This window comes from Macrobrachium nipponense, chromosome 3 (assembly GCF_015104395.2).
Source record: "Macrobrachium nipponense isolate FS-2020 chromosome 3, ASM1510439v2, whole genome shotgun sequence".
NCBI classification, from domain to species: domain Eukaryota; kingdom Metazoa; phylum Arthropoda; class Malacostraca; order Decapoda; family Palaemonidae; genus Macrobrachium; species Macrobrachium nipponense.
The window spans coordinates 86,502,233-86,521,501 of NC_087202.1; positions in this window are offsets into that span (position 1 = coordinate 86,502,233).

The following is a 19,269-nucleotide window of genomic DNA, read 5'->3' on the forward strand; positions in this document are numbered from 1 at the left end:
ACTCACACCGGGAACGAATAAATCTAATGGCTTCGTAGTTTCATGATCGAGATCCATCTTTGAAAAGCGTACTCTGTAAATAGTGCCTGTGCAGAATGTTGTCCTGTATTGTCCAATGTTTACTTACCTGATTATTAAGTTTTTCAATTATTCTCAGATACATACTGAAGAACACTGGTAGAATTCAGTGATTAAGGATTATCGTAAATAACAATACCCCTAAAATTTTTGCATCATCTCACCTCAGCCATTACGTTGGATTTCAAGACCCAGTTCACATAAACATTAATTACCGAGAATGACCATGATAAAGGTATTGCTTGCAGCATAAAACACATTCAGAAAATAAGAGCCAATAGGCAATGCAATTCTAAATACCGCAAAAAAAAAACTAACTGAAAAGCTAAATACAATTCATGCCAGGTTTAATTCAACATCACTGTGACGTTTGTGCTTTCTGTCCATCCGTGTTTAGGCGGCAGCTATTTTAAATACAACTGGTCGAACCAGAGAAGAGCCCCACATAAATATTTAGATGAGAAACGCATTGTGGCAACGAACAAAAGCTTTGGAGAACGAATGAAAACCATCGTGAGTTCCCAGTGGCTTTATATTTTTCTGTTTGAATTCAGACACTCTCTGACCTTTCTCATTTCTGTTTCTTTTTCACTGTCGCACATCGTATTTCCCTCGATGTGTTATGAGTCAAAAATAAGTTTGTAAGATTGGGCGAAGTTAGATGGTAAATAAAAGCGGGGGAGAAAGATGGCATTATTTCAAAACATATCTATCTACCCCTCTACCTAAGTAATCAAGCTTCAACGTAAATCAGGATTTAGTATTTTTCTTCTGACACATTTTTAAGGAATACGCATTTTATCTTCCATGTTTGTATATAACATTACTGGTGTCTCATTCTAATTAGAATATGATAGGAATTAATCGAACTTATCGTTTAGTAGTAAAGTGTTTTTAATAGACTCCAATTCATTCCCTATAAGGAAAAACTTTCAAAGAAGAGTTTCATATTTCAAATAATACGATAGATATTTTAAATATGGATGACTTGGAAAGTATTAACCAATGGGTTAATTTATATATCCCTTAAATTATATATATATATATATATATATATATATATATATATATATATATATATATATATATATATATATATATATATATATATATATATATATATATATATATATCCATACATATTCAGAGCTATAAATAGAAAAAATATCTACGATGTTAAAAAGTACCCAAAAATAAACTAATAATTATAATAAATCTAGTTTCGTAATATAACAGTTGTTAAGCTAAAAGTAAATTAAAGACAACAAAGTGACTTTAAGCTAAAAGTAAATAAAAAGTATACATAATACAGTGAGATAGCAGGTGAAAAAGCAAACATTCATTAAAAAAATAAAAAAGGTAAGGATTTTGTCGAAAGTACTAACTCCCACCCTCCACCCCTATTTTTCCCCGACTATTCCGTTCTCTATCATTCAACAGCTAAACCTCTTTCCTTTTTTTAGCTTTTTTTTAATAATTTTTTTACAATATTTTTCTGTTATTTAACTGAATTATGTATAATTTTCATTTACTTTTAGCTTACAGTTGCTTTGTAGGTTTATTCTACTTTTAGCTTAGCGACTGTAATATTATGAAACTAGATTCCTTGTAATTATCAATTTGCTTTAGCATACATTTAATATTGTAAAAATTAATTATATTTATAGCCCTAACGATGGGAAAGGATTCGCAAAACGTCGGTGTAAACAACAAGAAGTGATTTACGGTCTTCTCGCTTTCCTGTTTTATTATCATTATATATGTATGTATGTATGTATATATAATATATATATATATATATATATATATATTATATATATATATATATATATATATATATCATAGAATAAACGTTCAATGTTTACAGGTTAATAATAGTTTCATTCAAATTTTCCGAAAACCAGTAAAGACATTGGCTATATCATATTCATGCGTAATACCTCATTTATCATTACCGTTTCCATCAATAATATCGTACTGAAATTTTGCTAACTTTATGCCTTATGTGTGTGTGTTTGTGCATATGTGTGTTGAGAGAGAGAGAGAGAGAGAGAGAGAGAGAGAGAGAGAGAGAATGTTGGGTTACTTAGCTTTATTATATAAAGATATTCAAGATCAAATATCTTTTCACAGACATGTTACAAAACCTGGAGAGAAGAGAGAGAGAGAGAGAGAGAGAGAGAGAGAGAGAGAGAGAGAAATAAAAATAATACAAATTCTTGGAGTGTGACACACGTCAAAGAGACAGTTAGACATTCAAATGGACAGACAACAGACAGGCCCGCAAGCAGACAATCAGACTCTTTATTATTATTTTCCTCCAGTTATGAAAAAAAGGAAACTGACTCCTTTGTGTTTCCCTGTGTCTTTTGTTACGTTCCCCCTTTTTTTATTTCCGTTAAGGCATTCATTTCTTTTTAATGAAAAGAATCCGAGAACTATTCTTTGTGTCTCTTTCCGTATGTTTTAAGTATCTTCCTTTTTGAGGCTGAATGCCATTCAAGTTCCCCTGTTTTTCTCTTCGCAACAGTATCATCAGAGAAATGGTATTTCTGTCATCATTTTAGATGAACGCATCTTTTTCCTTGTGGTTTCCATAAACAGTGAATTTTACAAATGTGACATTGCTTAATTCACAAGCTTAACAACAGTTTATGATTAAATAAAATGGGATTCAAATCATTATAAAAATTCCCTCTCAGTAGGCAAATGGATAAAATATAAATATACTTAGTCATTCTCTCTTGATATGTGTCAAACTCCACTCATTGTGTCTGTGTTTTGAAGGTCTACAAACATCAACGAAAGTTTAAATGATCATCCTTTCTCCTATTGCAACTTAAACTTCTCTCTCTCTCTCTCTCTGATTTTCCTCTTTTTTCAACTTAAAGCCTCTCTCTCTCTCTCTCTCTCTCTCTCAGGTCTATAAACAAGAGAAAACAAGCACGAAGGCTAATGAGAGAAGATATATACTGCTCAATTTTCCGCTGCCGACAATTCCCCGGATAGTCGTTATGCATATTACAGTTCGCTAATGCTCGATAATGCCGTTCGATCATTACTGTCCCTAATTAATGTTAATGGGACTCGCATCTTCGGCTGTTACTAATTTTCTTGAGTGTTTTGTTCATATCAATATTTGGGAACAAAACCCTCATTCTGTTTTGGAAACAAAGCTACCTTATGTCTCTCCGATGACAAATATAGCAAAATTATGATTGTTAATAGGTGTTCATTTATGAAGTTATTATTGTGAATATTCAAACTGCTTTGAATACACAGCAAAACGAACTTTTTGAAGGTGCCATGAAAACCAACAAAGATTAGTACCACGAGGTTTGTTTGGATATGAATGAGGTAGGCAAAGCACACATACTGAGTGTTAAAAATAGAAATGAACAATAAGAGAGAGAGAGAGAGAGAGAGAGAGAGAGAGAGAGAGAGAGAGAGAGAGAGATAACGGTCTTGGAAATGAAATAATCGGCGGTCGTGTGACAGAGGGATAGAGTGGGAGTATCAAAAAACGATTTGGACCCAGACTCGGGCAATAAAGTATCTCCATTTTGCAAAGTCGTCTGATAAAAGCGTTTTCTGGATCGAATCGCCATTTAGAAATATCTGTCAAGTGTATCTGGATTAACGCAGTTAAGCGGAATTTCAATTTGATTCAATTGAAACCATTAGATTTTATATAAGAGCTAGCAATTTCAGTAACGGATTACACCCACTGGTTCACAAATACAAACATTTATTCTATACTTCATGCTTCGTTCGTTTTCCAGTAATACTTGTACTCGATCCAGATAATATGACATAATAAGTTTGACGATTAGTGTTAGTTAATTGGCAGTGCTTTTTTTTGGCGTCGAGGTGTTAATGAAATACGATTTTTAATCAAACCCATCCACGACGATTATCAATAATTCAGCGTTTTCTTGACTCTCCAAATTTTTAGCATTGAACCTCTTTGAGCTGTGAACCTACCAAATCTTTAGCATTGAACCTCTTTGAGCTGTGAACCTACCAAATCTTTCGCACTGAACCTCTTTGAGCTGTGAAACTCCAAAAATGTTTAGCACTGAACCTATTTGAGTTGTGAAATTACCAAATCTTTAGCATTGAACCTCTTTGAGCTGTGAAACTACCAAATTTTGCATTGAACCTCTTTGAGCTGTGAAACTACCAAATTTTGCATTGAACCTCTTTGAGTTGTGAAACTACCAAATTTTGCCATTGAACCTCTTTGAGCTGTGAAAATACCAAATTTTGCATGAACCTCTTTGAGCTGTGAAAACTACCAAATTTTGCATTGAACCTCTTTGAGCTGTGAAACTACCAAATTTTGCATTGAAAACCCTCTTTGAGCTGTGAAACTTACCAAATTTTGGCATTGAACCTCTTTGAGTTGTGAAACTCCCAAAATTTTGCATTGAACCTCTTTGAGCTGTGAAACTACCAAATTTTGCATTGAACCTCTTTGAGTTGTGAAACTACCAAATTTTGCATTGAACCTCTTTGAGCTATGAAACTACCAAATTTTGCATTGAACTTCTTGAGTTGTGAAACTACCAAATTTTGCACTGAACCTCTTTGAGTCTGTGAAACTAACAAATTTTGCATTGAACCTCTTTGAGCCTGTGAAACTAAAACAAAATTTTGCATTGAACTTCTTGAGTTGTGAAACTACCAAATTTTGCATTGAACCTCTTTGAGCTGTGAAACTAACAAATTTTGCATTGAACCTCTTTGAGCTGTGAAACTACCAAATTTTGCATTGAACCTCTTTGAGCTGTGAAACTAACAAATTTTGCATTGAACCTCTTTGAGTTGTGAAACTACCAAATTTTGCATTGAACCTCTTTGAGCTGTGAAACTACCAAATTTTGCATTGAACCTCTTTGAGCTGTGAAACTACCAAATTTTGCATTGAACCTCTTTGAGCTGTGAAACTAACAAATTTTGCATTGAACCTCTTTGAGCTGTGAAACTACCAAATTTTGCATTGAACCTCTTTTGAGGTATGAAACTACCTCCAAATTTTGCATTGAAACCTCTTTGAGGTTATGAAAACTACCAAATTTGCATTGAACTTCTTGAGTTGTGAAACTACCAAATTTTGCATTGAACCTCTTTGAGCTGTGAAACTACCAAATTTTGCATTGAACCTCTTTGAGCTGTGAAACTACCAAATTTTGCATTGAACCTCTTTGAGCTGTGAAACTACCAAATTTTGCATTGAACCTCTTTGAGTTGTGAAACTACCAAATTTTGCATTGAACCTCTTTGAGCTGTGAAACTACCAAATTTTGCATTGAACCTCTTTGAGCTGTGAAACTAACAAATCTTTAGCATTGAACTTCTTGAGCTGTGAAACTACCAAATTTTGCACTGAACCTCTTTGAGTTGTGAAACTACAAATTTTGCATTGAACCTCTTGAAGCTGTGAAAACTAACCAAATTTTGCATTGAACCTTCCCCCTTTGAGCTGTGAAAAATAACAAATTTGATGAAACATCTTGAAGCCTGTGAAAAATACCAAATTTTGCATTAACCTCTTTGAGCTGGTTTAAACTACCAATTTTTGCGCAATTGACCTCTTTGAGGTTGAAACTAACCAATTTTGCCTTGGAACCTCTTTGAAGGTATTAACCTACAAATTTTGCATTGAACTTTCTTTGAGTTGGGAAACTCTCCCAAATTTTTCAATTTTGTGAACCTCCTTTGAGCTTGTGAACTAACAATTTTGCATTGAACCTCTGTGAAAAGCTGTGAAACCTAAACAAATTTTGCATTGAACCTTCTTGAGGTGTGAAACTACCAAATTTGCATTGAAACCTCTTTGAGCTGTGAAACTACAATTTTTGCATTTTGAACCCTTGCGCTGTGAAACTTACCAATTGCCATTGAACGCTTTCTTGATGAGCTGTGCAAACAACCTAACAAATTTTGTCCAAATTTTGACCTCTTTGAGCTTGTGAAACCTAACAAATTTTGGCATTGAACTCTTTGAAAGCTGTGAAACCTAAACCAAATTTTGGCATTGAACCTCTTTTGAGGCTGGTGAAAACTACCAAATTTTGCATTGAACCTCTTTGAAGCTTTTGTGAAACTAACAAAATTTTGCAAATTGAACCTCTTTGAACTGTGAAACTACCAAATTTTCGCATTGAAACCTCTTTGGAGGTATGAAACTACCAAATTTTGCATTTGACACCTCTTTGAGGTATGACACTACCAAATTTTGCATTGAACGTCTTGAGTTGTGAAACTACCAAATTTTTGCATGAACCTCCTTTGATCTGTGAACTAACAAATTTTTGCATTGAACCTCTTTGAGCTGTGAACTACCAAATTTGCATTGAACATCTTTGAGCTTGTGAACTCCAATTTTTGCAATGTAACCTCTTTGAGTTGTGGAACTAAACATTTTGCATTGAACCTCGTTTGGCTGTGAAACCTACCAAATTTTGCATTGCCTCTTTGAGCGTACTAACAAATTTTGCATTCAAACCTCTTGGCTGTGAAACTACAATTTTGCTTGAACCTCTTTGAGTTGTGAAACTACCAAATGTTTTGCATTGAACCTCTTTGAGCTGTGAAACATACACTTTTGCATTGACCTCTTTGAGCTGTGAAACTAACAAATTTTGCATGAACATCTTTGAGCTGTAAACTTACAAATTTTGCATTGAACTCTGAGCTGTGAAACCTACCAAATGTTTGCATTGAACCTGCTTTTGAAAGTTGTGAAACTAAACAACCAAATTTTGCTTTGAACCTCTTTTGAGCTAAATGAAACCTACAATTTTCTTTAAGCATTTTTGAACTTCTTGAGCTGTTGAATACAAATTTTGCACCTGACCTCTTTAAACCTTTTACCAAATCTTTCCAAAGCATTTGAACCTCTTTTGAGCTGTTGAAACCTACCAAATTTGGCATTTGAACCTCCCTTTTTTTGAGTTTGGTGAAACTCCAAATTTTTGCTTTGAACCTCTTTGGCTTATGAACTAACCAAAATTTTCTTTAAGCAAATTGAACCTTCTTTGAGCTGTGAAACTCCAAATTTTGCACTGAACCTCTTTAACCTTTTAATTAACCAAATCTTCCGCATTAAAACCTCATTGAGCTGTGAAACTAACAAATTTGCATATTTCAGTGGGCCCTAATAAAGCTTCTTTGAATTCGTACAGTGAAGGAGTTAGTTTAATCATTTTTTTTTTTAAGTTGGGGTCAATTCACTTGAATTCGGCCTTTCAGTAATTCCAAAAGATGATGGCTGGAATGCGGCTTGAACTACCAATGACTGTAATATATCCATTTCAATGAGCGAAACGTTGCACGACATCAGCATAGCAAAATTAGAGTAAGTTGCCATTGTATAAAAGCATCCGAGAAGGCCTCTAATTCAGAACTGGCTATCAATATATGTACATTGGCTATCAATATATGTACATATACATACATACATACATATATATATATATATATATATATATATATATATATATATCAATATATATATATGTATATATGAGGTACTATTTACGTATTTAATGGAGCCATGAAAGTCAAGCCTCGAGGATCGAGAAAATATCATTCGTAGTATACTTACATTTCTAAGCTATGAAAAAACACGTTAACACAACTGAAACACAGTCCATTGACACTTTTTATGAAGGAAATGCAAGACTGCATCGTATTCCGTAAAATTCTCGGCTTTATTACAGTCGCAAAAGAAATTATTATTTGGATTGCATGTGAGAGAGAGAGAGAGAGAGAGAGAGAGAGAGAGAGAGAGAGAGTGGAAGAGAAGAGAGAGAGAGAGAGAGAGAGAGAGGGGGGGGTCGGGGGGAGGAGGCAGGCGGTGTGGCACTCAAAGTTACTGAAACAGGATATTGCGAAAGGAAATAGAGCATTTATTTGAAGTCTTCAGCGCAAATGTGCCTCTTTGCTCAAGTGCCCTGCTTGTTTACAAATATAAGTTCAAAAGGACGTACAGAGATCAAAACTATCTAACTGGCCTTCATGATTTATTTAACTCTATTACCTTTCATAGTCTTTAACGCTCTTCATTCAAATATCCAATTATTCATTTAGTCAATAGTTTATTTGTAATCAATATTTTGCTTTTTAAGAGTTGACTGCAGTTCCTAAACGAAATGAGGTTATTCGATTTGGCAAGACTAGGAATCACTAAGACCTGGGCAAGACACATTCCCGTTCCAGAGTCATTTTCGACAGACGTCCACACGAGCCCTATGTTTATCCTCTTGTTCCTAGCCATAAAAATATCCTGTTTATGTGTATGAAATATGTCACTAATGAAACTCCAAGGAATGAAGATATATTGAACTCCGTTGCTTTTCGGTGGGGATTTGGGTACAACCCGACTTTCTCTGCTATAGGAAAATGAAAAAACAAATTTTAGCATTTTTCAGCTATAGAATATTTGTTGTTAAAACAAAATCTTATTTAGGTATATTTCACCTGGAATAATGAAACAATAATTATGAAGCAAGCTTTATCACTGCTTCATAGGCATAGATTGAATTTTCTCGAAGAAATCTTGTTAGTTTTTATAAATAAATGAACCTAATTAGGGTGGATTATGTTAAAGAAATATTAGGAAGAAGAATAAAAGCCAGAGCAAGTCATATCCTCTCTCTCCCTTTACTATTTTCATCGTGTCACCTCCTGATTCAATAATTTTTTCCTTTTGCACATTTCCTCCAAAGATTTCTCTCTCTCTCTCTCTTTCACGTCTGCATTAATCAGAGGTAACCTGATATTTTAAGGTGCCAGGAATAGTAAGAATGTTTTTATCCTGTCCATTGTGTTTGAGGACAAAAGATATTCTTAATTGCAGCTTTTTCCAACAATTATTTTCTCCACATATCCTCAGTCCATGTAACTGCAATTTTACCTTTTTTCCTCTCTCTCTCTCTCTCTCTCTCTCTCTCTCTCTCTCTCTCTCTCCTCTCTCTCTCTCTGAATAGTTTTTTATTATTTTGATAAAAATCAAAAGTTGCGTTTTTCTTCCACTGAGACAGCTAACCAGTGATTACAAGGTAATCACAATACTAGTTACCAAATAGCGGCGAGAGTGTAGTAAAAACCCTTCATCTCAAACGGGAGGATCATAAAAAAAACAATTTAAAGAATCGCATTTTTATAACCACTGCCTCGCCTCAAAAGAACTTAAATATTTGTCAAAAGCGGGAATAAAAACAGGTGAAAAAATGCAAGGAAAACAAACCCAGTATTGACATTTCCTCTTTGTATCGGGAGGAAAAAATATTGTTTATTTAAGAGGTGTCTCTGTTTTCATAATCTGAAACAGAATAATAAAGATGCGTCTGTACTCGTGAAAATAGAATGGGCTTTTTTTATCAATGTTTCTTTACTGAATAGAAAATTGGCCTTTGATAAAGTTAACACACTTATAGATACACATACATACAAACACACTTATGTATACATAAATAGTAAATATATATATATAATATATATTTATATATATATATATATTGTAATTAAAAATCACCATCGTGCTTCTATGTAATCAGTAGAAGTATCCACAGTAATATTCTTGTGTATCCACACGAAAATTATTTGTGAAATTATTTCCACAAACATATTTCGTCTGGATAAACAAGAATATTATTGCGGATCCTTCTACTGATACACACACACACACACACACACATATATATATATATATATATATATATATATATATATATATATATATATTGTGTGTGTGTGTGGTGTGTGTGTGTGTATGTATGTATATATATATATATATATATATATATATATATATATCACACACACACACACATATATATATATATGTGTGTGTGTGTGTCTGTGTGTGTGTATGAGTGTGGGTGTGTGTGTTCGTGTGTGTACGTGAGTGCGTAATTATGTATGTATATACATATGCATATGTTTTTGATGTACACTATAACATGTAAACTACATTCTCACTTAATGTACATAAAATTCACATTTTCTGCTATACGTTACACAGAAAATGCAAATCGACTTATCTACAGACTATCTTCCATATCTACAAGTTTGAATGCAAAATATCTTAGGAACTTATGGGCTTTAAACCAAGGTACATAAATTGCAAAACTGGAGCAAAATATGATTCTTAGTCCGAAAGCCACTGGTGATGAGCCCATTAACGCTAATTGATTCAGAAGGCTTTGTCTAGTCTAGTTCTCAATAGACAACTATTACCTTCCGCTACTAATTGCCCACTTCAACCCAACTTAATCAGAACCAGGTTTACGCTAGAAATCACACGAAGCACTTTGGACATTAGCTATTTCAGTGGCTCAACCGTTTTTCAGTTTTAAGAATTGCTGAAACTTAAACTTTGCAAATTATATTAGGTTTGAGAATATCTTTAAGATGGAAGCGATTTCTTGTGAAATATGCTATTGTTTCAAAAGACAAGTATTGGTATAATTAATTTAAAAAAAAAAAAATAGAGAAGCGAGTGTAAAAACATGTCTCAGGATTGCTTCACATGGAGACGCTGGATATTTTGGCCTTTAGTGAGACACAGGTCAAATGACAATGAATGCAAGATTGAAATGAATGAGTGATTGTGCCTGTGCTTGCTAAAAGATTTAGTTAGTGGTATATGAGTCTTGAAATGTAACTTTTTTTACTGCCTCTCTCTTAAAAGTCTTTTAAGATATCCTTTCAGTAATGAATTCAGAATTTGAAATGTATCACAAAAGACATGTAACGAAAAATATTTAAGTACAGAAAAAATGGATGAATTCGGAATCTGATGACAAGGCTATTAACGGAAAATTAGGGGACCTTCTAACCTCGTTTGCTGTGCTGGTTTCTACTTGAGAGTTTGCCAACTTTCTGATCGATAAACAACCAAGAATAAATTATTAAAAAGAAAAGAATAAAAACAAACAATACACAAGAAGGGCTAGTCCGTACTCGCTATAAAAACCTTCAGATGTCTCGTCTTGTTTTACCTGAAACATAAAAGATAAAATTTTTCACATACGAACACTTCAAACCAGAACAGGAAGTCAAACAAACGCCCCTCGTAAACTTTTATTTCGAGCGTTGGAAACGAACAGCTCCATAAACTTTCCATTCACTTCTTTCCGAATGGAAAATTCACGCTTCGCCTCCTCAATATTTGGTGAATTCGGTGTTGCAGCAACTGCTGGCTAATGTAAATGCTTGCGAATCTTTAAATTACAGTTAAAAATCAATTCGGCTGATACATACACAGACGCATACATACACATATATATACAGTTGTATATCTGTATGTGTATATATATATATATATATATATATATATATATATATACATTATATATATATATATATATATATATATATATATATATATGTGTGTGTGTGTGTGTGTGTGTGTGTGTGTGTGTGTGTGTGTGTGTGTGAGTGTGTGTGTGTGTATTCTAGTGTGAGTCGCAATTTTAAATATAGCCAAATATTACGTAACTTTGTGGATCCATTGTAATAAAAGTGGGATGAAAGATTCGATATCCGCATTCTCATTGCTGCCAAAGTGTTTTATCTTTTATTCATATCTGTGCACTCCAATACATTTTAACACACATACACACACACTCACATATATATATGTATATATATATATTATATATATATATATATATATATATATATATATATATTTATATATATATATATATATATATATATATATATATATATATATATATATATATATATATATATATATATGAATTGCTGGAACTTAAACTTTGTAAATTATAATTAGGTCTGAAGATCTCGTTAAGACAGAAGCGATTTCTTGTGAAATATACTATTGTTTCAAAAGACAAGTATTGGCGTAGTTAATTCATATATATATATATATATATATATATATTATATATATATATATATATATAAAAATAGAGAAGAGAGTGTAAAAACGTCTCAAAATTGCTTCACATGGAGACGCTGGATCTTTTGGCCTTTAGTGAGACACAGGTCAAATGACAATGAATGCAAGATTGAAATGAATGAGTGATTGCGCCTGTGCTTGCTAAAAGATTTAGTTAGTGTTAGATGAGTCTTGAAATGTAACTTTTTTTACTGCCTCTATTTTAAAAGTCTTTTAAGATATCCTTTCAGTAATGAATTCAAAATTTGAAGCGTATCACAAAAGACAAGTAACGAAAAACATTTAAGTACAGAAAAAAAGGATGAATTCGGAATCTGATGATAGGCTATTAACGGAAAATTAGGGGACCTTCTAACCTCGTTTGCTGTACCAACTTTCTGATCGATAAACATCCAAGAAGGACATATATTTTACCTTATAGTAAAATGCCTGTGATACTTGGCTCATAATCAAGCGGACTTGTTCGATTTCCGAAATAATTAAAGAATACCTTGTTAAAGCATTTGCTGATCTCAACTATGAAAAAATAAATGTTACACAGTAGACTGGGGTGGCTCACAACTATGGCGAAGGTTGTGAGGCCAGCAACCTCATTCCAAAATAACACCTTGAAATTCGGGTTTATAAACGATGGAAATCGCCGTCCCCAAGAGAAAAGGATTGAAAAAGATTGCAAAGAGTATCCGCATTTAGGATCTTTCCTAGATAGTGACCCAAAAGGGTTTTAACCAGGTAGGTTTCTACCTTTGCGTCGTATTTAGTACAAGCCTGTTGGGGATGACCGTAAGTATATAAACAAAAGACTGTAAACATCATCAAGATAAAGACCCCAAAAGAAATATTAGTCCTAGATAACGACACCCGAACTTTGCGGGGGTTGCTATCTATGGAAGTTCTCGGACTATTTTTTTTTTTTTTTTTTTTTTGCGTAATAATGTTAGCCAAGAGGAAATGAACTCCACCGTCAGACTTGTAGTCGTCCAACCCGGGCCAGCCCCTCTTGCCAGTGGCCCCCTATAAAAGTAGGTAGGAAGGAGACAATTCGGTCTGTCAGAGCTTCTTAAGGGCGATATAGAACGTCCCTATGATTCATATATTTTGTGTTATGGGTCCATTAGTTCCTTTACACTAAAATAAAATAGTTAATTAACTTCCATTAAAATATTTCTATACAAAACGTTTCTGTTGATGAGGTCTTCCCGTCGCTCGATTACACCTGCGGGTCAAGACAAACAATCCCATTACCACAAGAAGGGCGAATCAAAGCTTCATTATTATTACTATTATTGATATATCACTATTGTTGTTATTCTTTGTAAATATTGGAAAAGGACATTTTATGACAGCAATGAACAAAGCATTTACAATACGCTCACCTAATATTAACATAACATTGTGTTGAAAATCAAAAGATTACATTTTTGACAAGACGTGTATTTATAATAGTATATAAAATACAAATATCTAACTATGTATAAAAATCATGTAAGTGCCTAACAATCAAATGCATGAATAAAGTATAACCAGAAGCATATATACAGATATTAACCATTAGATACCGTTCATGGTTCGTGTCGGGCGAGGACTCAAGGACTTTCGAAATGTTACTTGCGCTTTTCTTTGCTGGGAGCTCTCACGTCTCTTGACGGGTGCGGTGTGGGCGTTGGGGGCATCCTCTAGCGTAGTCATCTTGCTACTAGAAAGGAGAATGTGATCCGGCTCTTGCTGAATTTTTAGACTCGATTTCTGGATGGCGATTCTTTCCATCAGTTCCGTGAGGTGTTGTCGCCGTCGTCGGCATCCAAAAAATGTTGATGAATAGCACTTTGATATCTGATGGCCACCATACGATTCCGAAGGGTTGTAGTAGTATGCCCGATGTAGTTTTTTTTCTGGGAGACTTGACTAGCTCCCTGGGCACTACATTGCCGCTCATCTCCTTCAATTACGCCTGACCCACTGGCAGCAATGTAATAGAACTCAGCACCGCTGCCGCTGAACCGAAAGGTCATGTCGGTAACGTAACTCCGGATGCTGGTTCTAATCCTGCTACAGACGTCAGAATTGCTTCATATTCCTGCATTTGTATCTCAGGCTTTCTAGCGACAAGCGTATGCAAAAATTGTGAAGAATTCGAAGAGTTAAGAGGGTACTGGGGCTGTTACAATTACATGCATATTTCGTAAAAAGTGAACGATAGATTCTACACACACACCCGTATACATATGTGTGTGCGCACACACAACATATACATGTATATATATATATATCATATATATATATATATATATATATATATATATATATATATAAAGAGTATGGCCAGGCCAGCAGAAACTTCAGCATTTTTCATTAAAACTTTATTTTTATCTTACGCCAACGTTTCGTGATATAAATCCCATCTTCAGGGCTAAAAACAGGGAAAAAATTAAAATTCTATCAAATAAATCAGACCAAAATGGGGCACAGTAATAAATTATGCTTTTTTAAAAAATTATATAGATTAATTAACAATATATCAGTGAATATAAAAGTAAGACGGTAACTAATTGAATAAGAGATCAACATTAAAAAGTAAAGCTACTAAGTACAATGACACTTTCAAAATAAATAAACAAACAAAACACTTAAAAACACAAACCACACGTGAACAACTAAGAAAGTTACCAAACAGGATTAACTTTATCTAAGAAAGAATTTTCTGCAATACGCAACCATGCAATAAAATGTAAACATAGCATTTGATACAATGATTTTAAAATCTTATCCCAAGCAATAGATAACCGGTCATTACCCATTCTCGAGTCCCTCTCCATTAAACAATTGTCACCAACCCTCAACAGCCATTCAACTGCTGTACAACTGAACATTACTTAATAGACCATTCGCCCTTTCTACCTTCTCGCCTTTGTGTTTGCTTCTCCCCTTTTGTCAAAAACAAATAATACTTATTCAGTCTTATCTATACTTCTGTACTGGTGAGTTCTCGTTTCGCTATTTTTTGCTTTGTGTTCACCTTTATATATATGTTACCCATCTACTGATACCTATTACCAGCAAAGGGTATTTAGTATTTAGGTATGCGTTGAACCCGAGCGTCAAGGCAAACTGGTTACACACTCAATCTCTCTCTCTCTCTCTCTCTCTCTCTCTCTCTCTCGAGGTGATCGCTGGCATAGCCTCCTCTCTCTCTCTCTCTGGCATAACCTTCTCTCTCCATTCAGCAGGTCATCAAATTAGAGTCAGAGTTATGAAAAAATATATTTAATTAACAATGGAAAGATAATAATTCAAGTCACACAGACAAACCACTCAGATAACCCCCAGTATTAAAATGTCTCAATCAGTAATTAGTCACACCAATTATCTCTTCTTCAAAATACCATATTTCCCTCCACACGGGACCCTCGGCCCCCTAGGACTCTCGGTCCCCTCATTAGAACCGCCTGTTACAAAGACACGAGAACATACTCTTAAGCACACACAATTGTACAGACAAAGTCAAAGATTAAATGAAATATGACATCTTTACAAGATATTAAACAAGCCATCCCTTTGGCTAAAGTAAGGCAACACTTACCCATTACAGCCTGGAAAACCACACACAATGTTCAGAAAACTCTTTGGCACCCGCCATAGTGGCTCTGCCTTTCTCGCACAGAGCTCTCCATAAGTCTCCCATAGATTTGGCTAAAGATGCCATTATGAACGGAAGAGGCGCACACGTACACACGAACTCATACTCTTCGGTAACGCCTCTATAAACTGGTTGCAGCCAGTTTTCCAAAGGCACCTTGAACAAGCTCTCATGAACTCACACAAACTACAGAACGAACGTTGACCCGCTTAACTATGCATCTTCGTATCACTCAATCCTAGAAATGATTTATCAGCTTTCTCAGGTCAATGCTTCGGACTCTTGTCTCTATGTGCGCATTCTAAAAAAGTCACAGCACATCACATCACAATGGCATATTAAATATATTATTAATTATAGCCCTCTTTCATCTGACATGTATATATATATTTTTTAATAACTTTATTTCTTCTTTTGTAATCATATAGAAAAATTTTTTGCCTGTTAGGATTCAATATTTTTCTCCTGTCTTTAGTATATAATGTAATTTTCTTAGTTGTTCACACGTGGTTTGTGTTTATAAGTGCTTTGTTTGTTTATTTATTTTGAAAGTGTCATTGTACTTAGTAGCTTTGCTTTTTACTGTTGATCTCTTATTCAATTAGTTACCGTCTTACTTTTATATTCACTGATATATTGTTAATTAATCTATATAATTTTTAAAAAAAGCATAATTTATCACTGTGCCCCATTTTAGTCTGATTTAATTGTATAGAATTTTAATTTTTTCCCTGTTTTTAGCCCTGAAGATGGGATTTGTATTCCGAAACGTAGGCGTTGGATAAAAATGAAGTTTTAACGAAAAATGCTGAAGTTTCTGCTGGCCATACTCTTTTTATTAAAGATCCGACTTTCTAGAAGCGACAATGACATTCATTATCTTCGACAAAAGTACAATGGATCCACATTCAATATATATATATATATATAGATATATATATATATATTATTATAGTATATATATATATAGTATGTATATATATATATATATATATATATATATATATATATATAGATATATATATATATATATATATAGTATATATATATGTGTATATATCTATATAGTATATATATATATAATATATCACACACATATATATATATATATATATATATATATATATATATATATATATAGTATATATATATATATATATATATATATATATACACATATATATATATACTATATATATATATATATATATATATATATATAATGTATATGTATATTTATATATCTGAATTCGAGAGCTGCATGCACGTATGAGCGACAATAATTAACTTTTATCATTTTCGCGATCTGTCAGTAACTTGACCGCGTTCTGATACAGCGAATTTCTTTGTAGAGATGTAAACACCACCAGAGCAATTCATAACCTTTGAATAGAGTAAGAAATCAATAGAAAAACATAAAATTTCCAGGGGTCTGAAGATCACGTATTCTTATCGGTTGGTTTGATCTGCAAGTAGTTAATTATGTACAGTTGGACACAGGTTTCCTTGGTACACCTTCTTGAGGGACTTCGAAAAATTATATGGTAACAGTGTTTACTGAGGGGGATGGGGGGAGGACTCTTCCTCTCCTAGCAGGAGTTCCACCAATAAGCTATGGAATTCTTTCAGTGGGAGGAGTCATTAGGTATGGTTGGAGAAAGATACACACACACACACGGACACACACACACGGAGATAAAAGAAAAAAAAGGAAATCTGAGCAGGTTATATCGCTGTAACTAAGATTACTGTCTCACTTTTAATATAAGTTTGTTTATTAAGATTCCATTAAACTTTCGTCTAAGTCGTTATCTTACCACCGTGTCTGTTATTATATATCGGTCATATTCATTACGCAATATTTAAAATTGATCAAAATTTTAGAGTTATATTGGTATTGGAGAGAATCTCGAACATCATAACAGGATATTTTAACCTCATCACGTAAGCCAAGTTTATAGTATCGGTTGCAGTGCGTTTCCTACCAATAATATAATAGGAAGCTATAAAGAGAAGCGCAGCAGCACTTCATTGAACATACTCAAATACTCAGTGAACGTGTTGAAAGTGTCCGACAGACAAGCTTCTTGCTTTTGCTGTACCGATGTCCTCAGCCTGGCTTTGCTACAACTTAAATGGGTGGGGGGCTAGGGGTAAGGTGGGCCTGTTGCGACCCCGATGAGTGGACGAAGTACGCACTAGATATGCTCGTGGATAGTTGGGTGCGGGGGTGGGGGGTGGCATGGTACGAAAAGCTCCAACTTGAAATATTTTCTTGGGTTTATCCCCCTTTAATGCCTGCGTTATGTTTTTAGTGTTTATCCTAATATTATTATAGTACTGTAGATTTTCTGAATACAACAACATTTACAAGAAGAAGCATTGGGTTAAACTCACTCTCTCTAGTAAATACATATAGAATGAAAAGGAGAGAGAGAGAGAGAGAGAGAGAGAGAGAGAGAGAGAGGAGAGACTAAACGTTACTGAGGAATCAAAATGAAACTACTAGGGACAGAGAAAATTCCACAACGTGTAATGGAAAGTGAAGGACTACCAAACTTGGTGCAAACTTTTAACCATTCCCATATGGTAAACTAAATTCGTTTGCCAATGATAAACAATTGTTGATATTCAGAGGTTTCATGTATTCATGGTTGGGTTTGTATTCCCTCTTGAATATACTGTAGAGGTTATTCCCTACATGCCATTCATTACAAGAATTATTACATGATATTGATAAACATATCTATTTGGCTTCTATTTTCTAATATATTAATTGTGATACATGTTTTAATGTCATACAAACAGAAATTCCTTTCGCTCTTATCATCATTCCTGTGAGGATAAGAGACAGACGTCTCTATTGTTAAACAGCCCCCTCAGTCATTTACCCGTACATTGTGGAAAGAGCTATTTGGAGAAATGTAGTTTGATGATATTGTCCTAGGGTTCTCTTTTTAGATAATTTTTAAAGAAAAAATCCGGATAGCGAAATTCCCTATAGATTATAGCGAAATTCCCTATAGATTGAACTCCTTTAAGATATGAAATTCACCTTTCTAATAAATAAATTGTAATAATCATGACCTGGAGCTAAACGATATGCAAAGGTCTGTTTACGAATTTTTTTTTTTTTTGTTTTTTTTTTTTACATCATACGACATGGAAGTTCAGCAGAATCCATGGGGTAATCCAAATATACACACTCAATTTTTACAATTATTCTTTATATTAGTGAGAAGTCCAGCCACCTTCCTTCTAGATCACCTCTTGCAATCTGTTACGCATAGAAGATTCATGGTTTCTGACGATCTATGGTCGGTTGTGGAAGAGCTTCCATTGTGTTCCCAGTGGTCCATAAGTTGATCTGGTCTCCTCTCCCTCTCAGGCTCCCAACATTTTACCAAATTAGCCTAAATATTCTCAGTGAGGTTCATGTCTGTATCCTTACTTGGCCAGTCAAGCAATTGCAGATCCTCTCGACTTTGAAACCATTCATCGACTATTCTGGCCGTATGGATGGGGCAGCGGTCGTGAATGAAAATGACAGGAGCAGGTGGGGAAGAATAATTCCGCTGTTTTAGTGAAGGAAGTTAGAAATCCTGAAGAATTT